Raw genomic sequence first — 27405 nt, 5'->3', positions numbered from 1 at the left:
ACCCAGAGTCACCTCTGCTGCAGAGGAGAAGTTCATTAAAGTTACCAGCCTCAGAAATTGCAGCCCAAATAATTTTTTCACAGAGCTCAAGTAACAGACACATCTCAACATCAACTGTTTAGAGTTGAATCAGGCCTTCGTGGTCGAATTGCCGCAAAGAAACCACTACTAACCACTACTAACGGACGCCAATAAGAATAAGAGACTTGCTTGGGGCAAGAAACACTAGCAATGGACAATAGACCGGTGAACATCTGTCTTTTGGTCTGATGAGTCCAAATTGGAGATTTTTGGTTCCAACCGCCATGTCTTTGTGAAACGCAGAGTAGGTGAAAGATGATCTCCGCATGTGTGGTTCCCACCGTGAAGAATGGAGGAGGTGTAATGGTGTGGAGGTGCTTTGCTGGTGACACTGTCAGTGATTTATTTAGAATTCAAGGCACACTTAACAAGCATGGCTACCACATCATTCTGCAGCGATACGCCATCCCATCTGGTTTGCGCTTAGTGGGACTGTCATTTGTTTTTCAGTTTTTCAACAGGACAATGACCCAACACACCTCCAGGCTGTGTAAGGGCTATTTGACCAAGAAGGAGAGTGATGGAGTGCTACATCAGATGACCTGACCTCCACAATCACCCAAACTCAACCCAATAGTTTTTGGATGAGTTTGACCACAGAGTGAAGGAAAAGCAGCCAACTTGTGCTCAGCGTATATGGGAACTCCTTCAAGACTGTTGGAAAAGCATTCCGGGTAAGCTGGTTGAGATAATGCCAAGAGTTTGCAAAGATGTCATCAAGGCAAAGGGATGCTACTTTATTTTAGAAGAATCAAAAATATATTTTGATTTGTTTAACACTTTTTTGGTTACTACATGATCATATGTGTTATTTCATATTTTTGATGTCTTGACTATTATTTTACAATGTAGAAAATAGTCAAAATAAGGAAAAGCCCTTGAATGGTAAGTCCAAACTTTTGACTGTCCAAACTTTTGACTGTGTGTTTGTTAGAAAGAGATAGAGAGGGGGGATGGGGAGATTTTTAAAAAATGCTTCTGGCGACCTAGTCTTCCCCAATGTAAGCACATCAAAAGTGAAGAGGCTTCTTACACAAACCCATTGAGATTCACACAAAGCCTCCAACATTCCTATTTACAGTGCAACGCCTATGACCCTACTTAGAAACAGGAATATAATTTGACTTAACAAGCATGTCCAAATTAAACCCGAATCTTAAAATGACTGTAAGCCACAATGATAAGACTGTTTTGCTGCTATGCTCAACATCCCTCCACTGGGAACTTGTGGAGAGTATAATTCTCTAACCACTGTCTATAACTGGCCCTGGCGTCTATAGCCACAAGTTCTGACAAACAGTACTCCCTAAAAACCTGGCCTGCGAGCCAATCAACTGTTGCTTTAGCTCCTGTTGCTTCCAGCTGTGCAATGACGGGGCCTGTAGAAAACATAGAGCTGACCTACATTTCCTTGTATGGCTTTGATTATTATGAAGAGGTTTTTAGTATCAATTAAGGTGTGAGCCCTAAGTTCAAGAGAATAGACCGTGTGTACCTGAGAGATGATATTGGTAACACTTTACTTGACGAAGGCATACATAAGGCATTCATAACACTTTTATGACACCAGTCATAGCACCTTTATTAGTGTTTCAGTATCACTCAGAACAACCTTCATAATGTATTTATTCAACATCATTCATAAGGCACCCCCCCCCCCCCTTCAGTAAATTATTACACGTCACCTATTTAGGCTGGTTTGTAGACACATGTTTGTAGACATCAAATAATGAATGATTGACTCTACTCTAAGCTTCCAAACTATTTATAGACTGTATGACTTGTTTATATATGAGCAGTCTAAGATGTCCCACAGTGTTTTTATTTAGCTCTCCTGTTGAGAGGAACTGTAGCCTTGTCCTTGGGCCAGAACTAAGAGCTGTTGAATCAGATTGTAGGGTGTCAGGTGGTTGTGGTCTGTTATGTCAGAGCACTTCCTGATCGGGTTTAGCAACATCTCTTGGCAATCAATGCCTCTCTGCCCCTCGTGTTTTCTCTCACAAACATAGTTCTGCTCATGAAATGTCTGTGGTGAAGGATTTGTAGCTATGATTGCCGAGGGTAACCCAGATGGTCACTTTTAGTATGCTCATACTTAAATCACTCAGTGCATTGATTTTTACGAAGAAACAGGGAAACATTGTAAGGACATTTCCGAGCTCAACATTGACATAAGATGTTTGCCTTGTGTAATCTTTGTTTCAAAATAATTTGAACAACGATGAGGTTATCTGCACCAAAGATGACAACTGGCAAGAACCCATTCTGTCCGTAGGTCAATCTGGACGTAGTTTATTGTAGGGGTAGATTTACACCTAACAAAGGATCCCTTTTAGAACTGTGATCTTGATGCCCAGTAGAGGGTGCTTTCTTTTTCTGTTTTCCAGTAACAGGTACCAGACAGTAACTAACAGTAACAGGTACCAGACAGTAACAGGTACCAGACAGTAACTAACAGTAAAAGGTGCCAGCCAGTAACTAACAGTAACAGGGACCTAACAGTAACAGGTACCAGACAGTAACTAACAGTAACAGGTAACAGACAGTAGCAGGTACCAGACAGTAACTAACAGTAACAGGTACCAGACAGTAGCGGGTACCAGACAGTAACTAACAGTAACAGGTACCAGACAGTAACTAACAGTAACAGGTACCAGACAGTAGCAGGTACCAGACAGTAACTAACAGTAACAGGTACCAGGCAGCAACTAACAGTAACAGGTACCAGACAGTAACAGGTACCAGACAGTAACTAACAGTAACAGGTACCAGACAGTAAGTAACAGTAACAGGTACCAGACAGTAGCAGGTACCAGACAGTAACTAACAGTAACAGGTACCAGACAGTAGCAGGTGCCAGACAGTAAGTAACAGTAACATGTACCAGACAGTAGCAGGTACCAGACAGTAACTAACAGTAACAGGTACCAGACAGTAACTAACAGTAACAAGTACCAGACAGTAGCTAACAGTAACAGGTACCAGACAGTAACTAACAGTAACAGGTACCAGACAGTAACTAACAGTAACAGGGACCAGACAGTAGCTAACAGTAACAGGTACCAGACAGTAACAGGTACCAGACAGTAACTAACAGTAACAGGTACCAGACAATAACTAACAGTAACAGGTACTAGACAGTAACTAACAGTAACAGGTACCAGACAGTAACAGGTACCAGACAGTAACTAACAGTAACAGTAACAGGTACCAGACAGTATCTAACAGTAACAGGTACCAGACAGTAGCTAATAGTAACATGTACCAGAAAGTAGCTAATAGTAACAGTTACCAGAAAGTATTTTTATTTAACCTTTATTTAACTAGGCAAGTCAGTTAAGAACAAATTCTTATTTACAATGCGCCACCCTATGGGACTCCCAATCACGGCCGGATGTGATACAGTCTGGACTCAAACCAGGGACTGTAGTGATGTAGTCTTGCACTGAGATGCAGTGCCTTAGACCGCCGCGCCACTCGGGAGTCCACTCGGGAGTAGCTAACAGTAACAGGTAACAGACAGTAGCTAACAGTAACAGGTACCAGACAGTAGCGAACAGTAACAGGTACCAGACAGTAGCGAACAAGTCTAAATAGAAAAAGCTAAAAATATTACCACAAAAACAGAGATACTGTGTCTTGCGAAAGTATTCATCCCCTTGGCATTTTCCTATTTTTTGCCTTACATCCTGAAATGTAAATTTATTTTTGGGGGGTTTGTATCATTTTATTTATACAACATGCCTACCACTTTGAAGATGCAAAATATGTTTTATTGTGAAACAAACAAGAAATAATTGTCCTGTTGGAAGGTGAACCTCCGTCCCAGTCTCAAATCTCTGGAAGACTGAAACAGGTATCCCTCAAGAATTTGCCTGTATTCCCAGTCCCTGCCTATGAAAAACATCCCCACAGCATGATCCTGCCACTACCATGCTTCATTGTGGGGATGGTGTTCTCGGGGTGATGAGAAGTGTTGGGTTTGCGCCAGACATGGCATTTTCCTTGGTGGCCAAAAAGCTCAATTTTAGTCTCATCTGACCAGAGTACCTTCTTCCATATGGTTGGGTAGTCTTCCACATGCCCTTTGGCGAACATGTTTGCTTATTTGTTTCTTTAAGCAATTGCTTTTTCTGTCCACTCTTCTATAAAGCCCAGATCTGTGGAGTGTACAGCTTAAAGTGGTCCTGTGGACAGATACTCCAATCTCCGCTGTGGAGCTTTGCAGCACCTTCAGGGTTATCTTTGTTGCCTCTCTAATTAATGTACTCCTTGTCTGGTCTGTGAGTTGTGGTGGGTGGCCCTCTCTTGGCAGGTTTATTGTGTTGCCATATTCTTTCCATTTTTAATAATGGATTTAATGGTGCTCCGTGGGATGTTCAAAGTTTTGCATATTTTTTTATAACCCAATCCTGATCTGTACTTCTCCTCAACTTTGTCCCTGACCTGTTTGGAGAGCTCCTTGGTCTTCAGGGTGCAGCTTGCTTGGTAGTGCTCCTTGCTTAGTTGTGTTGCAGACTCTGGGGCCTTTCAGAACAGGTATACTGAGATCATGTGACAGATCATGTGACAGATTGCACACAGGTGGACTTTGTTTAAGTAATTATGTGACTTCTGAAGGTAATTGGTTGCACCAGATCTTACTTACAGGCTTCACAGCAAAGGGGGTGAATACATATGCATGCACCACTTTTCTGTTTAATTTAAACAAAACAATGGAACAATAAAAAAAAAAATCATTTCAGTTCACCAATTTGGACTATTTTGTGTAGGTCCATTACATGAAATCCAAATAAAAATCCATTTAAATTACAGGTTGTAATGCAACAGGAAAAACAAGGGGAATGAAAACTTTTGCAAGGCACAGTATATGTATACATTTCCATATATGGTCGTAATAAAACCATGGGAAAACCATAACAGGCCATAAGTAAACAATGTTTGAGTCCAGAGAGATAATCATAGAGTTAAGCAGCTTTCACAAAATCCTGATTAAAAAAGTTTTCGATAGACAGATGGTAAAAAAAAACAGCTAGATTATGAGGGGGAACATGCTGCCCTACATTAATGGCTCACCAGGCCAAAGGCTGCCATGGCAGAGGGTGGAAATGATCTAAGGTCAGTTTTTGTATTTCACCAGCTAATGTCAAGATTTGGGGAGGGTGCACTGATCGGTGTCTTGGTAACAGAGTAACAGTGGTGGGGTTGCCACCAGTGTCGTATTCATTAGGGCCCACTGTAGCAAAACGTTTTGCAACGGAAAATCAAAAGGAGCATACGGCTCATAATAATGTCCGGAGTGGCGCAAATGGAATGGAAACCATGTGTTTGATAGTATTCCACTGATTCCGCTCCGGTCATTACCACGAGCCCGTTCATTAAGGTGCCACCAACCTACTGTGGATGCTAGAGACTGACCGGATGGGGTGTGGGTGCGTATTTGTGAAAATAAAGGTCCTATAAAACACTTATAGAGTTAACAAGTACATGTCTGTGAGCAGATACTGTGTCCTTTTGAGTGGTATTCATTTTGCAAGCCTTTCCACTGTCCCAGTAGCCATTCATTTACTTATCCATTTGTTTTAGTCATGTTACATTTTTTTTTAAATAACTTAAACTAAAGACTAGAATCAATGATCACAGATACAGAGGACTAGCAATTCAACAAATAATTTCATAGGGAAAGGGACAGGGGGTTTGCCCAAACCACTCAGGCACCACAAAGTAATATAGCATTTACAGAAAACACACATTTCTGGAACCTTCTCTGACAAATCCTCTCACTCAAGAATTGTTACGTTTAGACTTGGAAGGCCACTTTGTTCTCACTTCTCTCCTAAGTGCTATTCTTTGACCTCCTCCCTCCCGTATGGTTAAAAAGGAAGCATGTTGGAGCATCATAGCAGTAGACATTTCCCCAGCCCTGAATTTCTCCCCCACCAACCTGAACCCCATCCCTTTGTCTCTGTGGCTCATATCTGGGCCGATTTCTGTGACGCATCACTGGATAGCCAATGAGAACACTTCTTTTAGGTTTGTTGTCCCAGACTTGCATCATGGAGACACCAATGTGGTGTTTTTGCCCAGTGATGGGCGAAACAGAACAGTAGGGGGGGGAGGGGGGGGCTAGGGCCATGGGCAGAGGGACACGTGTCACCCAATGAGGCCCCATCCCTGGCCTGTCACAGAGCATCACATCTGCAATTGAGCGTCTGAGCGAGCAATGAGCATGCATTCTCTAGCTTTAGCCCATTGACTCGTTAGTTGAAGAGGAAACGTGGAGAATAGCAGGCTCCAATCTGCCTTCTCTGAGCTTGCAATGAATAAACAAAGCGATTTTGATGTGATCCCCAGTTGATCAAGCTATCTGCCTGACTAAAGATCATTCAGAGGGAAATCGACAATATTTTGTCTACTGCTAAAAGTGCTAACAGTTTCATTATTGCTATTGGTGACTTGGGGCTAATCTATCAGACTGGTTTTCAAAAGCCAACCAAAACAAGGACAATTCAGACTTCTCTATTATGTGACAGGTTAAACCTATTCATATACCCTGGTGAAGACAGCTTGGCTGTCGAAACGTTGGTATTACATTTTTGCATCTGAGCTCCTAGAGTGTGCGGCTCTCTTTTATTTTCAAATAAACCTATTCATATAACTACTCGAACACAAATTCCTAACACTTTAACACTACACACACTTTCTCCTAGTTCTGACAAACATCACTTAAGAGCAAGCAATGATCCTTCGATCATTAAAACATTCTTACATCTTCCACATTTTTTAAGAGCTCAATATCTATCTCCTTTATACTCATCTTCCTAAACTTTAAAGGAGGACAATGAGGAAATAAACTATTCCTTAGATCCATTTGTACCAACTCACGAGTGTGCCATTCCAACTGTTTTCTTATTTAGTACTGACAAGACTTCAGCATTCTTCAAAATAACCTGTATAAAGAACTGGACTGGTGAATCAACATACCGTACACAAACAGCTTTCAACCCCCGTCCCTCCTGTCTGAAGTCCTCATCAGTCACCACTACCCTCTCACCCTCCCGAACATGGCCATGCTATAAGTACCTCAGATGCATAGCTTCTGTACAGTCTACCCAGGTATAGAAGAGAACATTCTGTAGAGATAACATGGAACAGACAAGGAGGGGCCTCAGAATGGCTGATGTTTAACCGGTGCATGAGTCACCCTCCAACCCTCGGGATGTATAATCTGCACACATTCTAAAATGAGTGCCATTGGAGAACATATAGTAACAATTCAGATTTTACTGCCTTTCTCTATTAACAAACTGTCTGACAGTAAAAGCAAAACATACTGAACAAAAATATAAACACAGCATGTAAAGTGTTGGTCCCATGTTTCATGAGCTGAAATAAAATATCCCAGAAATTTTCCAAATGCACAGAAAGTGTATTTACCTCACATTTTGGGGACAAATTTGTTACATCCCTGTTAGGGAGCATTTTTCCTTTGCAAAGATAATCCATCCACCCGACAGGTGTGGCATATCAAGAAGTTGATTAAACAACATGATCATTACGCAGGTGCAGCTTGTGCTGGAGACAATAAAAGGCCACTCTAAAATGTGCAGTTTTGTCACACAACACCACAGATGTCTCAAGTTGAGGGAGTGTGCAATTGGCATGCTGACTGCAAGAATGTCCACCAGAGATAAATGAATGTTAATTTCTCTACTATAAACCTCCTCCAACGTCATTTTAGAGAGTTAGCAGTACATCCAACCGACCTCACAACCGCAGAACAAGTGTAACAACGCCAGCCCAGGACCCCCACATCTGGCTTCTTCACCTGCGGGACCGTCTGAGACCAGCCACTCAGACAGCTGATGAAACTGAGGAGTATTTATGTATGCATTAAAGCCCTTTGTGCTGAAAGAATAATTCTGATTGGCTGGGCCTGGCTGCCAGTGGGTGAGCCAGTCTCCCAAGTGGGTTGGCCTATGCTCTCCCAGGCCCACCCTGCCCAGTCATGTGAAATCCATAGATTAGGGGCAAAGAAAATTCAATAAATCAATTTCCTTATATGAACTGTAATTCAGTAAGATCATTGAAATTATTGCGTTTATATTTTAATAGATTAAAACATTGCCCTGTGATTTTGCCACCACTGTTAAATTGGTGCAGGAGGGGCAACGGATTTGATGGCAAACTGGTACAGACTACAGACACAGATGAAGACAACGGCTGTCTGGAGGCCTGAACACTTCCTGTTGCGTGCAGACGGCACGCTCCTGCGGACACCAGACACCATGCGATACAGGAAGTGGTGCTGCAACAGAGTCTAATATGCCAAATCCAACCAAGCAGCTATTGAGCTGAAATGGTGGGGCAAGATCATCTTTTCACAGAAAAAATTTGATTAAAGAAGTTCCCCTAAACTAAATAGTGATAAAATGCTTGTTCACATCAGTTTTTCCAAAATTCCCAAACACCTTAAAATCATTACTAAACTGCCACAGTTCTTATTATTCAAGTCACAGCTTTATTCAAGTCACAGCTTTTCTATAAAAACATCACAGAAATATACATTCATGGTTATCATCCTTTAGAAAAACTGAATGTGACAGTCTTAACGAAGAGATTAAAAGCTGCACACCCATGCAACGTTTACTAAAGCTAGAATATTTGTGGTAACACCTAGTAGCTATTGCAGATCGAGTTCTTTAAAGAAAGCCAAACATTTTTATCAAGACTTTAATCTAGAAACATTGTGAAAAACAAAGTTGTGATTTAAGTGCCTTTCTTTCATATATTTGGATAAGCAAGTTCCCAAAACGTTAAAATACTTAATTTCACCAGTAATGTACGGTTGTTTGTGTCTGACATTAACAGATATTGAACATGTGTGGAATTATTGACCAGTTTGAGACTCCTCCACATCTAGTTCACATGGCTCACTTTTATTTTTTTTAACAATACGGAATTACAAAAAACCTAAGAGGGTTCCTTTCTTCCCACTTTCAACCACACTACGGGCCCGCCTTCAGTCATTACTAGATACATCTCAAGTGCAGATAGCCTTCCCTTAATTAAAAAATAATTACTGTTCAGTTATTTTAGACAAACTTGTCATATAGTTGGCAAGATTCACTGGCAAGATTCACAGTACATTAGAATATTCAGTTAAGCATTTCTCTATCCCTTTTTAGCTCAGAACAGTATTGACGGCATCCTGCACGCATGTACCCTGGCAACGACTGAAGCAGGGGCCCAGCCTGACCATAGACAGCTGGTTGTACTTTTTACCCCCCAAACTTTATCAGGACCACACAAACCTCACCATGGGCCTTTCCCACATACAACACCACCACCCCCCCACCCCCCAAAATAATTGACCCACAAGGTCCTCCAACATCCATTGGGGTGAAAAATTAAGATACCCTTAACAGCAGCAGCCCCCGAATTCTCCTCGCAGTGAGAGTGATCCCAGTAAAACTCCAGTGTCTGAACGACGTGACTACGACTGATTGGTTGTGAAAAGGTGTTCTGGACACCGACACTGTCATCTCCATGGGGGGGGGGGGGGGGGGGGGGGGGGTCTCTTCAGGGCGTATGGGGATCTCTTCTCTTCTGGAGCCTATGGACCTTCTCGGTCATCCGTTTGGCACTGTAGTAGGACAGGCTCAGGCCCATGATGGCCAGCATCATGGCTATCTGGTTGACGGCGCGGTCCTGTGGCTGGGTCTGCACCTCACCCGCCACCTGTCTCTGTAGAGAGAACACACAAAAGGAAAAAGTTGAGTTATCAACATATGGGTCGTAGAACATATCTGAACCAAATCTGGAAAAACAAAACCAATGCCTTAGGCAACATTTAAGTCAAAGATTCTATAAAAAGATCATTGAATGTGACGAAACATGAAAATGTACAGAAAAAAAAACATGCAATAAAGCTTCTTCCTTTCAAAAACGATACCTAAAACCCAACTTCCCCAACAACACCAGTGTTCCACATATCCACGGTGCCCAGGCTTGTGGTTAGAACAGTTATTAAACATTTAGAGAGGGCAAGGAAATATTTTAGCAATAAGGGGGTCTTGGTACACAAGACTGGTCTGTTCCAGGCTCTTTGCATGCTATACCAAAGGGCAGATGCAGAAGGTCCCTGAACACCGGGAGGGTATGTGGACTCCGTACAATACAGCCCCTTCTTTGCCCTCCATTATCCCTGGAGGGCCTCAAAGCAAATAAGATAAGAGTCCATTTTAAGCTCAGGCGTTTAGAGAGCACTGCCATATCTTTAGTGGAAAAGGCCTCTGGATACACCTGCAAGATTACAACTACATGACCAAACGTATGTGGACACCTGCTCGTCGAACAGCTCACTCCAAAATCATGGGCATTAATATGGAGTTGGTCCCCCTCTTTGCTGCGTTAACAGCATTCACACTTCTGGGAAGGCTTTCCTCTAGATGTTGGAGCATTGCTGCAGGGACTTGCTTCCATTCAACCACAAGAGCATAACTGATGTTGGGCGATTAGGCCTGGCTTGCAGTCGGCGTTCCAATTCATACTAAAGGTGTTTGATGGGGTTGAGGTCAGGCCAGCCAAGTTATTCAACACCGATCTCGACAAACCATCTCTGTATGGACCTCGTTTTGTGCACGGGGGCATTATCAAGCTGGAACAGGAAAGGGCCTTCCCCAAACTGTTGCCACAAAGAATCATCTAGAATGTTCTGTAGCATTAAGATTTCTCTTCACTGGAACCAAGGGGCCTAGCCCGAACCATGAAAAAACAGTCCCAGGACATTATTCCTCCTCAACACTTTACAGTTGGCATTATGCGTTCGTGCGCTATGCATCCTGGCATCTGCCAGATGGTGAAGCATGATTCATCACTCCAGAGAAAGCGTTTCCACTGTTTTACACCACTCCAGCCAACACTTGGCATTGCGCATGGTGATCTTAGGCTTGTGTGCAGCTGCTCGGCCATGGAAACCCACTTCATGCAGCTCCTGACCAACAGCTATTGTGCTGATGTTGCTTCCAGGGGCCGCTTGGAACTCGTGGTGAGTGTTGCAACTGATGACAGTCGCGCTTCAGCACTTGGCGGTCACGTTTTGTGAGCTTGTGTGGCCTACCACTTTGTGGCTGAGCCGTTGTTGCTCCCAGACATTTCCACTTCACAATAACAGTACTTACAGTTAACTGGGGCAGCTCTAGTAGGGCAGAAATTTGCCGAACTGACTTGTTGTAAAGGTGGCATCCTATGATGGTGCCACGTTGAACGTCACCAAGCTCTCCAGTAAGTCCATTCTAGTGTTTGTCTATGGAGATTACATGGCTGTGTGCTTGATTTTATACACCTGTCAGGAATGGGTGTGCTTGAAAAAGTCGAATCCATTCATTTGAAGGGGTGTCCGCATACTTTTGTATCTATAGTGTATATATGGAAGTGTTATTGGAGAGGTCTGGGGCTCAGAGGAGATGGGTTAAATGCGGAAGACACATTTCAGTGGAATGCATTTTGTTTTACAACTGACTAGGTTTCTCCCTTTCCTTTCAAATTAGGATTTTAGAGACATCTTGCATTCAGGTGGACATAGGCAATCCCACTACCTGGGCGGCAGGTAGCCTAGTGGTTAGAGTGTTGGGCCAGTAACCGAAAGGTTGCTAGATCGAATCCCCGAGATGACAATTTAAAAATCTGTCATTCTGCCCCTGAACAAGGCAGTTAACCCACTGTTCCTAGGCCGTCATTGTAAATAATAACTTCTTATTTAACTAGGTAATAAGAACAAGGTACAATACATTTAAAAAATAAAATAGAGAATCTTGATTTACTAACCAGATGTACAGTTGAAGTCGGAAGTTTACATACACCTTAGCCAAATACATTTAAACTCAGTTTTTCACAATTCCTGACATTTAATCCTAGTAAAAATTCCCTGTTTTAGGTTAGTTAGGATCACCACTTTATTTTAATGTGAAATGTCAGAATAATAGTAGAGAGAATGATTTATTTCAGCTTTTATTTCTCTCATCACATTCCCAGTGTGTCAGAAGTTGACATACACTCAATTAGTATTTGGTAGCATTGCCTTTAAATTGTTTAACTTGGGTCAAATGTTTTGGGTAGCCTTCTACAAGCTTCCCACAATAAGTTGGGTGAATTCCTCCTGACAGAGCTGGTGCAACTGAGTCAGGTTTGAAGGCCTCCTTGCTCGCACACACTTTTTCAGTTCTGCCCACACATTTTCTATAGGATTGAGGTCAGCGCTTTGTGATGGCCACTCCAATACCTTGACTTTGATGCCCTTAATCCATTTTGCCACAACTTTGGAAGTATGCTTGGGGTCATTGTCCATTTGGAAGACCCATTTGCAACCAAGCTTTAACTTCTTGACTGGGGTTTTGAGATGTTTCTTCAATAAATCCACATAATTTTACTTCCTCATGATGCCATCTATTTTGTGAAGTGCACCAGTCCCTCCTGCAACAAAGCAGCACCACAACATGACGCTGCCACCCTCGTGCTTCACAGTTGGGATGGTGTTCTTCAGCTTGCAAGCCTCACCCTTTTTCCTCCAAACATATGCATGGACATTATGACCAAACAGTTATATACACTGCTCAAAAAAATAAAGGGAACACTAAAATAACACATCCTAGATCTGAATGAATGAAATATTCTTATTAAATACTTTTCTTTACATAGTTGAATGTGCTGACATTTGGAGTCACACTCAAAATTAAAGTGGAAAACCACACTACAGGCTGATCCAACTTTGATGTAATGTCCTTAAAACAAGTCAAAATGAGGCTCAGTAGTGTGTGTGGCCTCCACGTGCCTGTATGACCTCCCTACAACGCCTGGGCATGCTCCTGATGAGGTGGCGGATGGTCTCCTGAGGGATCTCATCCCAGACCTGGACTAAAGCATCCGCCAACTCCTGGACAGTCTGTGGTGCAATGTGGCGTTGGTGGATGGAGCGAGACATGATGTCCCAAATGTGCTCAATTGGATTCAGGTCTGGAGAACGGGCGGGCCAGTCCATAGCATCAATGCCTTCCTCTTGCAGGAACTGCTGACACACTCCAGCCACATGAGGTCTAGCATTGTCTTCCTCCAGTTGGCCCAGGAGGAACCCAGGGTCAACTGCACCAGCATATGGTCTCACAAGGGGTCTGAGGATCTCATATCGGTACCGAATGGCAGTCAGGCTACCTCTGGCGAGCACATGGAGGGCTGTGCGGCCCCCCCAAAGAAATGCACATTTGCACATGCACATTTGTGGGCTCTGGCAGTGCTCCTCCTTGCACAAAGGCGGAGGTAGCGGTCCTGCTGCTGGGTTGTTGCCCTCCTACGGCCTCCTCCACATCTCCTGATGTACTGGCCTGTCTCCTGGTAGCGCCCCCATGCTCTGGACACTACGCTGACAGACACAGCAAACCTTCTTGCCACAGCTCGCATTGATGTGCCATCCTGGATGAGCTGCACTACCTGAGCCACTTGTGTGGGTTGTAGACTCCGTCTCATGCTACCACTAGAGTGAAAGCACCGTCAGCATTCAAAAGTGACCAAAACATCAGCCAGGAAGCATAGGAACTGAGAAGTGGTCTGTGGTCACCACCTGCAGAACCACTCCTTTATTAGGGGTATCTTGCTAATTGCCTATAATTTCCACCTGTTGTCTATTCCATTTGCACAACAGCATGTGAAATGTATTGTCAATCAGTGTTGGTTCCTAAGTGGACAGTTTGATTTCACAGAAGTGTGATTGACTTGGAGTTACATTGTGTTGTTTAAGTGTTCCCTTTATTTTTTGGAGCAGTGTATTTTTGTTGCATCAGATCAGTACAATATTTGTCCCCATGTGCAATTGCAAAACATAGTCTGGCTTTTTTTGGCGGTTTTGGAGCAGTGGCTTCTTCCTTGCTGAGTGGTCTTTCAGGTTATGTCGATATAGGACTTGTTTTACTGTGGATATAGATACTTTTGTACCCGTTTCCTCCAGCATCTTCACAAGGTCCTTTGCTGTTGTTCTGGGATTGACTTGCACTTTTCACACCAAAGTACGTTCATCTCTAGGAGACAGAACAAGTCTCCTTCCTGAGCGGTATGACGGCTGCGTGGTCCCATGGTGTTTATACTTGCGTACTATTGTTTGTACAGATGAACATGCTACCTTCAGGTGTTTGGAAACTGCTCCCAAGAATGAACCAGACTTGTGGAGGTCTACGATTGTTTTTCTTAGGTCTTGGCTGATTTATTTTGATTTTCCCATAATGTCAAGCAAAGAGGCACTGAGTTTAAAGGTAGGCCTTGAAATACATCCACAGGTACACCTCCAATAGGCTAATTGACATAATTTGAGTCAATCAGAAGCTTCTAAAGCCATAACATGATTTTCTGGAATTTTCCAAGCTGTTTAAAAGGCACAGTCAACTTAGTGTATGTAAACTTCTGACCCACTGGAAATGTGATACATTGAATTATAAGTGAAGTAATCTGTCATTAAAACGAGTTTTAATGACTCCAACCTAAGTGCATGTAAACTTCCGACTTCAGCTTACTGTATCTGAAAGCACAATAACCATCATGAACCATAAATTCAAACCAGAATGCAGAAAGTCCTCACTACCATCACACATATTCAATTCCTTCTACCACAAAGCAATTATCACAGCAACATGTGTAATTTTATGTAACAACGAGTCACTTTCTCCTAAAGTCTGTATTGGGGTATTGTTTTCCAATTAGTTAAAATATCAGAGAAAACACTTTACACAAATGATGACATGCATCACATTCATGGCCGTAAAGGATTATTGCGGCAGAGGAGGAACAAAAGAAAGGGGGAGGAAATAATATCACTAGCATTAGCGTCAATGCTAATCATATCAGTGGCTTTGTTGATGAGAACAGATTGTGCGTCGCAGATGGGGGGGGTCCTGGGGAAAGTGGCTACTATTATACACCAGTCCCAGATTCCCGCCTGGCTGAATTCAACATGACAAGTTAGTGTTGGTCATGCCGTTTTAACAACTGGTCACTTGCACCGTTTAGAGTCCACAGTAGAACTCAGGCAAAAAGGGGGAAACACTACTTAATTTTAAGAGGATTAGAGGCCGTTTTCATTAGCTTTTAGCTACTGGATGTGAGGAGAGAAACCATGGCCTTGGAGTAACGCTCAAATACTCTGACGTGGTCCATTTTTAATTTTGCTTACATCCACATCTGAGCCAAGGGGGAAGTTAAACCTTGTCACGCTGCTCTTACATTACAAGTCGAGTGAATCATAACTCCCTCATAAGAGATACATCTTAGCTGACATTTCCTAAGTCAACAAGGACTCTATTCAACAACAAAAAACACACACAAAAAAAAAAAAATAATAATTGGTCATGGCCATTGTTATTCAAGCGTAAAGATCAGCAAATACCAAACTGTGGCAAGGAATTTAATTGACAATAGGAATTTAATTGACTGGGTGGGAGCAGATATGCTGCCGATATGACTAATTTCTAATGCATCTGCGAATCTAGAACACAATACTGTTTTTCTGAACTTGAATGACGTTTTTTTTTTTCTCGTTTTTTTTTTTTCCCAATTGTTGACGATTCCACATGGACTGCATCTTTACATGATTCAGTGCTGACTCACTGTAACAAGTCATATCAATAAGTAGAGAAATGTCAATATATTTCCTTCCGCATGAATTCATACAGTATTAGGCACAAAACCCCAATGAAAGGCCGTCAATAGTTTACAAACCTGTAGGAGGCGGAAGTATCCAGGGGTCAGCCTGCCCAGTCTGATGATCATGTCTGTAGTGGGTCTGGGGTTGGTTTCTTTGCGCGGTGTGTTGATGCAGCTCTGGTCTGGAGACCTGAAGAGAAAGAGATAATGGACTCACTTCATTGGCCCACTAAGCCAATAGGAAACCATAATTCATCCCATGTGTAGAGGCATACATGTGTAGAGGCCTCAATTAAAAAAAAAAAAATGTTTTTAGAACCATCCAAGTAGAAGACAATAGCATCAAACTAAACTTTGTTGAACACTGAGGAAGACAAAAGTGTGCTTACAAATTAAACCAAAGCCTATCTTCAAGTTTGATACCGGCGTCAGACTGGCATTATGAGAAACGAGGCAGTTTTCTATGCTTGCAAATAAACTCAAACCATCTGAACGGCTTTGAGGAAGGGAACAGTTCTTGCCTGAGGCGAGGACTATGAACAAACCCAGTCTCCCTGATCCGGTCATGTCCAGTGCAGTCTAGTCTAGTTGCAGACAAACCCATCCAGAAAAGAGTGCCATCGTCAGAACTAACAGCTGGTCTGGTTTTGGACCTGACACCATTTCTCAGAACCTTTAAAAAATGTTTCATAATAATCTCCAATCGGCATGCCTGAACTAGATCTTACGAGGGAAACAATGCTGCTATTCACGAAGCCGTAAACTTAGACTCGAGTCGAAAAACGTTACATTCATTCAGCCTCTGAAGATATCACATGTAATGAGTGATCATCTTGATTGTTATCATGCCAATTTAAGGAATTCCCTCAACACTAAATTCGGGACAATATTCCAGATCTTATTCAAAAGTGACAACCATAATTAGAAAGAGCCCAGTTCTATCCTTAAAAAAAAAAAAAAAGTATTCAATTGTATTTTTTCTTTACTTCCAGCTGCTTGAGTGGCTTGCTTTGAAGTACATTCCTGCGAGATGCGGAAAACTGAGCGATAGTGCTCCAACTCACAAGTCAAGTAAACAGGACCAGCTGTGTGTGGTGGTGGGGGGCACTAAAGAGATCCTAACTAACTCATTATGCCACCATCTAAATGCATCTCTCCATGACCAATAACATGGGTCTTATGTCGAAGTTCACCAAGTTCACCGCATCAATAACAACCATTTCACTGGGGAGGCAAGGGGAAAAGCTGGCAGTGTGCAGGGAAGGTAGAAATGTGAGGGATTCATATGCCAACCTGGTTGCGATTACACCCTTTTGTTCAGGCAAAAAGGAGGAATGCGGCAAAAAAATGACTTGAAATTCAGGGTTTCCGACTTGCTCCAGGGAAAAAGGCGGTCCGGAATGCAGTCGTAAAAAAAAAAGTTGGATCCTCCACACCTTCCACAGGCTCTGTGGTGGTAAAGATCCTGTGGCTGCTACTCCAACTGGCCAGTCTAACCTCCAACCATCTAGCGCCCAGCCAACCAAAGAGCACCTGGTAGTTTGGGTACCCAACAGTGTGACGGGAGAACTACTGAGAAAGCTTCAGCTTTGTGCTCCGCCCTTTTATATAGCCCGGTCTCACCCAACCAGATCTGCAGACTTGCCCAACACACACACACACACACACAGCTGTCGAAATGCATCAATCTCTGTGGCTTGCGCTCTAACACATTTAAGCCCAACCCACCTCCCCATAGTGTAAAAACTCTTTGCGACCTGTCAGATGGTATTTGCTCATCCAGCCAACAAAGTGGAAAGAGAGAAAAAAATACAAATAAAGAGTTCATAAGCTTAAAAGGCACACGTCTAAGGGAACATGCGTGTCAACGCATTGGATTATGTAACAACGTAGACCTGCCCTCAGGAATGATATGTGAGAAAGATCAGGATTTGCCTTCCAGAACTGACCACTCCTGTTCATGTTGACTCGGAAGAACAGCATCGTTCACATTAGTGGGTAATTTTGCCTTTATGATTGTGGAGTCAAGGAGTTTGTTTTGTTGTTACATAAACTCCTTCCATTTCACTGGACTAAGAGTTTCAGTTTCACTTCCAGAAATCTTCCAAACAATTATGAAACGAATGTTTACTTCACCAGATTCTTACTTTTAATTATGTCCATGGCTTCATGCCAAATTATGGCATTGCTTGACATCCATACTGTTAAATGGACAATGACCTCACAGCCTTGTAGTAGTATCCCATCATCATGCCATGCTAGATCAATGTCCCTTTGGGCAATGCTGATGTGTTCTATATCTTTGAAGGGTTCCTTCACTACTCAACTATCAAAAAATGTGTTACTACAGAGATTCATGGCCAATCACCTTGTGGCCAAGATCACACAGTAGACCAATCCAAAGCTTTCTTTTAAATCTGTCAGCAAAGCAGGGGTCCGATAAACAACCTTAAAATAAAGTAATCTGATTGTTGGGTCTCCTTTCAAATAATCCGATGAGGAGATTAAATTAAGTCAATCTTTGGCTTTGAACAGGTTCTCGGTCAACATCCTCAAAGCTAATAAAGAACATACTGATATCAATTTATCCAATGTAATTTAAATTGACAAAAATCAGGGACACTTGTCTGGTAAACCAATTTGGGGAATTGTAGCTCTGGAACGTTTTGGATGTCGAGGTTCGGATATAGGTTAAATCTATTAAAAATATTAGTACAGTGAAAGAGACATCCACCCTCGTCAATACATCCTCTCAAATGACATGGGAACATAGCTTTCAGATCAAGCTATAAAATGCCTGCCCAAGAGCCACTGTCAGACCAGGAAGAGAGGGACAGAGAGGCTATGGAAAAACACAAAAGAGATGGGATGGGGAGAGAGAGAGAGAGAGAGAGCGAGCGAGCAAGAGCAGCAGCAGCCCTCCAAAAATATCTAATCTCTCTCTCAATTCAATTTAAGAGTTTTATTGGCATGGGAAACATACGTTCACATTGCCAAAGCAAGTGAAGTAGATAAAAATTAAAAAAAAGTGAAATAAACAATACAAATTGACATTAAACATTACTCAGAAGTTCCAAGAGTAAAATACATTTCAAATGTCTATATACAGTGTTGTAACGATGTGCAAATGGTTAAAGTACAAAAGGTAAAATAAACAAATATGGGTTGTATTTACAATGGTGTTTGTTCTTCACTGGTTGCCCTTTTCTTATGGCAACAGGTCACAAATATTGCTGCTGTGATGTCACACTGTGGTATTCCACCCAGTAGATATGGGAGTTTATCAAAATTGGGTTTGTTTTTTAAATCTTTGTTGATCTGTGTAATCTGAAGGAAACATGCGTCTCTAAGATGGTCATACATTTGGCAGGAGGTTAGGAAGTGCAGCTCAGTTTCCACCTCATTTTGTGGGCAGTGTACATGGTCTGTCTTCTCTGGAGAGCCAGGTCTGCCTACGGCAGCCTCTCTCAATAGCAAGGCTATGCTCACTGAGTCTGTACATAGTCAAAGCTTTCCTTAAGTTTGGGTCAGTCACAAGTGGTCAGGTATTCTGCCACTGTGTACTCTCTGTTTAGGGCCAAATAGCATTCTAGTTTGGAAAGAATTGACAACAAATTGAGCAATGTGTCAAGTAATTATCTTTTCTCATGATTTGATTGGGTTCAATTGTGTTGCTGTCCTGGGGCTCAGTTTGTGTTAGTGAACAGAGCCCCAGGACCAGCTTGCTTAAGGGACTCTTCTCCAGGTTCATCTCTCTGTAGGTGATCTTTGTTATGGAAGGTTTGGGAATCACTTCCTTTAACGTGGTTGTGGAATTTAACATCTCTTTTCTGGATTTTGATAAATAGCAGCCTAATTCTGCTTTGCATGCATTATTTGGTGTTTTACATTGTAAACAGAGGATCTTTTTGCAGTATTCAAATCTCTCTCTCAGACACAGGAGCAGTAAAACTGTCATTAGCTTCATGTTTCTGCTGCACCAGTCTCGTGAGCACATACAGCAAGCCCCCAAACTCACAGCCTTCCAAAGCTCCTTCCTCCCTCCCATCTTCCTGCATCCTCACTCCCCCTACTGTTCCCATCTAAAACAACTCGGGGGTTTCTCCACTGAGGGATGTGGGCTGATAAATGGTGAGAGCTGGAGGCATCAGCAGCTGAGACTGTGCTACTGTCAGAGCTTCAATCTCTCCTCAGAGCCACCGATCTGATAGCAACGACTCCGCATCAGCATTACAGCACATCATAAAGCTGATCGACTTAAAAGTTGTGTGATCTCCATTCTCCCCAGTGCTTACCGGGCTTAAAGACCTACACTCCACGTCACATGACCCTAGTGTGTGCACTACCGTTTCCATATTTCCTCATTATGACCGTAGTGTGTGCACTACCGTTTCCATATTTCCTCATTATGACCGTAGTGTGTGCACTACCGTTTCCATATTTATTCATGATGACCGTAGTGTGTGCACTACCGTTTCCATATTTCCTCATTATGACCGTAGTGTGTGCACTACCGTTTCCATATTTATTCATGATGACCGTAGTGTGTGCACTACCGTTTCCATATTTATTCATGATGACCGTAGTGTGTGCACTACCGTTTCCATATTTCCTCATTATGACCGTAGTGTGTGCACTACCGTTTCCATATTTATTCATTATGACCGTAGTGTGTGCACTACCGTTTCCATATTTATTCATGATGACCGTAGTGTGTGCACTACCGTTTCCATATTTCCTCATTATGACCGTAGTGTGTGCACTACCGTTTCCATATTTATTCATGATGACTATAGTGTGTGCACTACCGTTTCCATATTTCCTCATTATGACCATAGTGTGTGCACTACCGTTTCCATATTTCCTCATTATGACCATAGTGTGTGCACTACCGTTTCCATATTTCCTCATTATGACCATAGTGTGTGCACTACTGTTTCCATATTTCCTCATTATGACCATAGTGTGTGCACTACCGTTTCCATATTTCCTCATTCGAGCAGCAAAAAGAGTAGCGATAAGCCATGCCGACGTGTAGACGTAGAGCATGCTCGCATTGACTGGCTTCTTTGTTTCTGTGGCGTAGGGTGGAAATCAGACCTGGTCAAGGGGCTTGCATATGGTCAGATTAATTGAATCTTTCATCAAGAGGGGAAAACATCACCACAATCTCCCCAGCCAAGCCCCCTATGTCTGTGATTGTCGTGATTCACAGGCAAGCCATCAGCTGTGTGTGAAGGAGTCCCAGGCTCAAAATGAAAGGGGGGGTGAGAGATTTTCTTGGAAATAGGAGGGCCACCATTTCCGTCACATCTTTGCAGTGTGGCTTGTAAACAAGGCTTGCTGAATGCAGCTTAGAACACCTACCACCCAGAGTTGACATGTCACTGAAAAAAAAAGCAGGAAGGGGGGGGGGGGGGTGTGATGACAATCATCAATTGGTACTGAGACATTGATTACATTGCTTAATGGATGAATGTAAAGATCACATAATGCTTGATGCTTCTAGGAATCTCACATCTCAATACATTATCGCCATATTACGCACTCTCGACTCGTGTGGGAGGGGTGGATGGGGGACGTGTAGTCTGAGCGGAGATACAGCACCAGAAGTGAACATGTGAAAGGTTAGCTATCAGGTTAGTCCGGAAAAAAGGTCAAACTTATTCATAACTAGATTGTATAGTTAATGCATACAGTCCATGCATATAGGCCTAGAGGCATTCTAAACAAGAGCCAAACCAACATAGCTAGTACTTGGTGAGAGGTGAACATATAGGCCTTTTGTGCTTTTTAAAAACAACCAAACAGCAAATTCCAAATGACAAACACCCGCGCGTTAAGTTATGCCAATCCCTGGCATGTAATTAACCGGAAACGGTGTTACAGAATTTCACATACCATGCCACCCCTCATCCCCCTATATGACCCCTCCCCTCCAGACATGCCATTGCCATTTTAAATGACCCCATTGTTCTCCTAGCTTTTCCCAGTCAAAGCCCCTATACCACCACCTCAAACCTGGAATGAAGGATCACTGCTGCCACCTGCCTCTTGCATGTGTGAACAACTACCATTACAGTTACAGTATTTACACATATAGTAGTACTTTTCTCAGTTAAACTAACAAATTGTAGTAAAACCTTTTTGATTTACCAAATAAAATAAAAATGTATTGGTCACATACACATGGTTAGCAGATGTTAATGCAAGTGTAGCGAAATTCTTGTGCTTCTAGTTCAGACAGCACAGTAATATCTAACAAGTAATCTAAAAAATCCCCAACAACTACCTAACACACACAAAAAAAACAAAAAAAAAGGGGGTGAATGAGAATATGTACATATAAATATATGGATGGGTGATGGCCGTGCGGCATAGACTAGGTGCAATAGATGGTATAATATACAGTATATACAGAGCCTTGCGAAAGTATTTGGCCCCCTTGAACTTTGCGAACTTTTGCCACATTTCAGGCTTCAAACAAAGATATAAAACTGTATTTTTTTGTGAAGAATCAACAACAAGTGGGACACAATCATGAAGTGGAACGACATTTATTGGATATTTCAAACTTTTTTAACAAATCAAAAACTGAAAAATTGGGCGTGCAAAATTATTCAGCCCCTTTACTTTCAGTGCAGCAAACTCTCTCCAGAAGTTCAGTGAGGATCTCTGAATGATCCAATGTTGACCTAAATGACTAATGATGATAAATACAATCCACCTGTGTGTAATCAAGTCTCCGTATAAATGCACCTGCACTGTGATAGTCTCAGAGGTCCGTTAAAAGCGCAGAGAGCATCATGAAGAACAAGGAACACACCAGGCAGGTCCGAGATACTGTTGTGAAGAAGTTTAAAGCCGGATTTGGATACAAAAAGATTTCCCAAGCTTTAAACATCCCAAGGAGCACTGTGCAAGCGATAATATTGAAATGGAAGGAGTATCAGACCACTGCAAATCTACCAAGACCTGGCCGACCCTCTAAACTTTCAGCTCATACAAGGAGAAGACTGATCAGAGATGCAGCCAAGAGGCCCATGATCACTCTGGATGAACTGCAGAGATCTACAGCTGAGGTGGGAGACTCTGTCCATAGGACAACAATCAGTCGTATATTGCACAAATCTGGCCTTTATGGAAGAGTGGCAAGAAGAAAGCCATTTCTTAAAGATATCCATAAAAAGTGTTGTTTAAAGTTTGCCACAAGCCACCTGGGAGACACACCAAACATGTGGAAGAAGGTGCTCTGGTCAGATGAAACCAAAATTGAACTTTTTGGCAACAATGCAAAACATTATGTTTGGCGTAAAAGCAACACAGCTCATCACCCTGAACACACCATCCCCACTGTCAAACATGGTGGTGGCAGCATCATGGTTTGGGCCTGCTTTTCTTCAGCAGGGACAGGGAAGATGGTTAAAATTGATGGGAAGATGGATGGAGCCAAATACAGGACCATTCTGGAAGAAAACCTGATGGAGTCTGCAAAAGACCTGAGACTGGGACGGAGATTTGTCTTCCAACAAGACAATGATCCAAAACATAAAGCAAAATCTACAATGGAATGGTTCAAAAATAAACATATCCAGGTGTTAGAATTGCCAAGTCAAAGTCCAGACCTGAATCCAATCGAGAATCTGTGGAAAGAACTGAAAACTGCTGTTCACAAATGCTCTCCATCCAACCTCACTGAGCTCGAGCTGTTTTGCAAGGAGGAATGGGAAAACATTTCAGTCTCTCGATGTGCAAAACTGATAGAGACATACTCCAAGCGACTTACAGCTGTAATCGCAGCAAAAGGTGGCGCTACAAAGTATTAACTTAAGGGGGCTGAATAATTTTGCACGCCCAATTTTTCAGTTTTTGATTTGTTAAAAAAGTTTGAAATATCCAATAAATGTCGTTCCACTTCATGATTGTGTCCCACTTGTTGTTGATTCTTCACAAAAAAATACAGTTTTATATCTTTATGTTTGAAGCCTGAAATGTGGCAAAAGGTCACAAAGTTCAAGGGGGCCGAATACTTTCGCAAGGCACTGTACATATGAGATGAGTAATGTAAGATATGTAAACATTATTCAAGTGGCATTGTATAAAGTGACTAGTGATCCATTTGTTAAAGTGGCCAGTGATTGGGTCTCCATTTAGCCAGCAGCCTCTCTGAGTTAGTGATTGCGATTTAGCAGTCTGATGGCCTTGAGATTGAAAAACAGCTTTGATCTCTCAGTCCCAGCTTTGATGTACCTGTACTGACCTCACTTTCTGGATGGTAACGGGGTGAACAGGCAGTAGCTCAGGTGGTTGTCTTTGATGATCTTTTTGGCCTTCCTGTGAAATCGGGTGCTATAGGTATCATGGAGGGCAGGTAGTTTGCTCCCGGTGATGCGTTGTGCAGACCGCACCACCCTCTGGAGGGCCTTGCAGTTGAGGGCAGAGCAGTTGCTGTACCAGGTTGTGATACAGCCTGACAGGATGCTCTCGATTGTGGATCTGTAAAAGTTAGTCAGAGTTTTGGGTGACAAGCCAAATTTCTTCAGCCTCCTGTGGTTGAAGAGGCGCTGTTGCGCCTTCTTCACCACGCTGTCTGTGTGGGTGGACCATTTCAGTTTGTCCATGATCTGTATGCCGAGGAACTTAAAACTTTCTCCACTGCTGTCCCTTCAATATGGATAGGGGGGGGGGGGGGGGGGGGGGGGGTGCTCCACAATCATCTCACTCAGCGTCAACAAAATAAAGGAGAGGTTGTTTTCCTGACACCACACGCCCTCACCTCCTCCCTGTAGACTGTCTCGCCGTTGTTGGTAATCAAGCCCACTATTGTTGTGTCATCTGCAAACTTGATGATTGAGTTGGAGGCGTGCATGGCCACACAGTTGTGGGTGAACAGGGAGTACAGGGGGGGGGGGGGGATCTGAGCACCCACCCTTGTGGGGCCCCAGTGTTGAGGGTCAGCGAGGTGGAGATGTTGTTTCCTACCTTCACCACCACCTGGGGGTGGCCGGTCAGAAAGTCCAGGACCCAATTACACAGGGCGGGGTTGAGGCCCAGGGCCTCCAGCTTGATGATGAGCTTGGAGGGTACTATGGTGTTGAATGCTGAGCTGTAGTCAATGAACAGCATTCTTACATAGGTATTCCTCTTGTCCAGATGGGATAGGGCAGTGTGCAGGCGAATGCATCGTCTGCGGACCTGTTAGGGTGGTATGCAAACTGAAGTGGGTCTAGGGTGGCCGGTAAGGTGGAGGTGATATGATCCTTGACTAGTCTATCAAAGCACTACATGATGACAGAAGTGAGTGCTACGGGGCGGTAGTCATTTAGTTCAGTTATCTTTGCCTTCTTGGGTACAGGAACAATGGTATCTATCTTGAAGCAGACTGGGATAGGGAGCGATTGAATATGTCCATAAACACACCAGCCAGCTGGTCTGCGCGTGCTCCGAGGACGTGGCTAAGGATGCCGTCTGGGCCAGCAGCCGTTTAAATGTTTTACTCATGCCGGCCACGGAGAAGGATGCAGCTCTTGTTAGCAGGCCACGACGGTGGAACTGTTTTATCCTCAAAGCGGGCAAAGAAGGTGTTTAGTTTGTCTGGAAGCGTAATGTCGGTGTCTGTGACGTGGCTGGTTTTCTTCTTGTAGTCCGTGATTTCCTGTAGACCCTGCCACATACGTCTCATGTCCCATGTTTTCTGAAGATATTTTACACAAGAGTTAAATAATCTCATGAAATGCAATGCATCAATTCCCATCAAATCATTACCTAATAAATCTAGTGCACAGATCCAGCAGTTTCTCATAAAAAGTTACACCATATTTCATAAGCTGTTGAATCAAGATGCGTTCCATTTGAGCAGACATCCAACAAAATGAAAATAATAAAAATACAATGAATACTTTTAGATAAGCAGTGCTACAGGGCAATTGCTCTCAAAGTTGATAAAAGTTTTTACCCCCCACTAAATTAGTCTTTTGACCAATCACATTAGATCTTTTTTAGAGCTGATCTGATTGGTCAAAAGATCAATTGTGGGAAAATAATTGTGATATTGGGCTGCCTGTCTAAGCAGCCTAAGTGTTTCCATTACCAATTTAAAACCCACACCTATTAATTCCAAATGAGAAGTACAATTATTTATTTAACAATCGATTAATTTATCAAGAATATCTATCCAATTGAGCGGTTATACGTTCGAATTACTTAAAAATCGGTTAATAAAAATGTATAAAGTAAAAATAAAAACTTTTCCTAGCGGCTCCATCCATATTGTTACCCAACCAAGTCATATTGGGGCGTAAACAATCTGTTCTCTTTCCCTCCAAATGTAATATAAGACAATTCAACAAATGTTCTACACCTCCAGTACGTGCTCATTTCCATTGTTAGCTAATTAATCATGGAGTCAACCAATTACAAACTATTGGAAATCATTTGTGGACATATTTAAAATATATTTAACAAAAACTAATTGTCGCGCAAAAGTTTCATTTAAAATCCTGTAGTTTGAACTGACCTGCAACTGCTCGGATTGAGCTGGTTGAAACGTGCCCAAACTATTGAGGGTGCACAAGCACACGATGTTCACGTATCAAGCTATATAGGAAACCAGGCCAGCCTATAGATACATGAGGTGGGTGGGGCAATCTGAGACATGAGCGCGCAAGACATTTAAGTCTGAATATAATATGATCGCCTAGTGTGATCGATTACACGTATTTCTAGTCGGAGAAAGAATGTTTCTTTATTGGTCATTAATAACTTTGTCCTATACATGAAAGTATTGTATTGCTTTCGTTGACTGAAAATAGGTTATTAGGCCAACGCGCAACCGACAGACATTTAGCACACAAATGGTTAGTTTAGCGCTCTGTTGTGTAGGCTAGTTGTACGTAGTTGAACTCTAGTCTAAGGCAGGGATGGGCAACTACAGTTCTCGGGAGCCTGATTGGTGTCACACTTTTGGCCCCTGGTCTAATGCCATGGTGATGGAAGACAGAAGCTATACATTATTATAAACTGGGTGCTGATTGGCTGACAGCCACGGTATACCAGACGGTATGAAAAAGAAAAGGAGAGCCGCACACTCAGATGCAATAATATAATAACCATCGTTTCGACAGACAAGCTGTCTTCACCAGGGTATACCACGGGTATGACAAAACATGTAATTTTACTTGCTATAATTACGTTAACCGGTGTATTATGTAACCAGTTTATAATAGCAATATGGCACCTCAGGGGTTTGTGGTATATGGCCAATATACCACGGCTAAGGGCTGTATCCAGGCACTCTGCGTTGTGTCTTAAATACAACTACAATTGCTTAAATAGGCCTAAAGAAATGTTGAATGTTCATATCGATTCTTCTTGTCAACACTTATCCTAGAACAAATAGCAGAACTCTCAGTAACCCCCATCTTCCTCTTTCCGTTTAGGTTGCTTTACCCTCTCCATAATTTGTTCTCCTTGTGTGAAACTTTCCCACTCCCTCCTCCTCCCAGCTAGTCCCCATTTGGGTAGTTACCCTCAAATAACTGCTAGTATGCCTATGTGTATAGCTTAACATTTGCCATCCCCTACCCCTTCATGCTAGTCACATGAACTCAGCGGAATGTATGGAGTTTGCAGGGTGGAGAT

The 27405-nt window shown here is 42.6% G+C and overlaps 1 protein-coding gene and 1 long non-coding RNA gene across 3 annotated transcripts in view; both read right to left on the bottom strand.

Annotated features, from left to right (window-relative positions):
* The window catches only part of LOC110516993 (uncharacterized protein C1orf232), a 24780-nt gene extending 17592 nt beyond the window's left edge, over nucleotides 1-7188 (bottom strand). Inside the window, exon 1 of the mRNA XM_021595256.2 lies at nucleotides 7066-7188. The gene's annotated coding sequence lies outside the window, so the exon portion shown is untranslated. The remainder of the gene's footprint in view (nucleotides 1-7065) is intronic.
* A 1394-nt stretch (nucleotides 7189-8582) lies between these two features.
* LOC110516984 lies at nucleotides 8583-26392 on the bottom strand. Of its 2 annotated transcripts, none has more exons than XR_005042471.1 (3): nucleotides 26282-26392; nucleotides 15841-15955; nucleotides 8583-9828 (listed from the first exon to the last, which is right to left on the bottom strand). It is a non-coding gene; the product is annotated as an uncharacterized LOC110516984 (long non-coding RNA). The 2 variants fall into 2 exon arrangements; XR_002472494.2 differs by lacking the exon at nucleotides 26282-26392 and adding an exon at nucleotides 17059-17363.
* Between the last annotated feature and the right edge of the window lie 1013 nt (nucleotides 26393-27405).

Source organism: Oncorhynchus mykiss, chromosome 3 (assembly GCF_013265735.2).
Source record: "Oncorhynchus mykiss isolate Arlee chromosome 3, USDA_OmykA_1.1, whole genome shotgun sequence".
NCBI lineage: Eukaryota > Metazoa > Chordata > Actinopteri > Salmoniformes > Salmonidae > Oncorhynchus > Oncorhynchus mykiss.
Note: the sequence above shows the minus strand (reverse complement) of the source record. Positions and strands in the feature narration are given on the sequence as shown.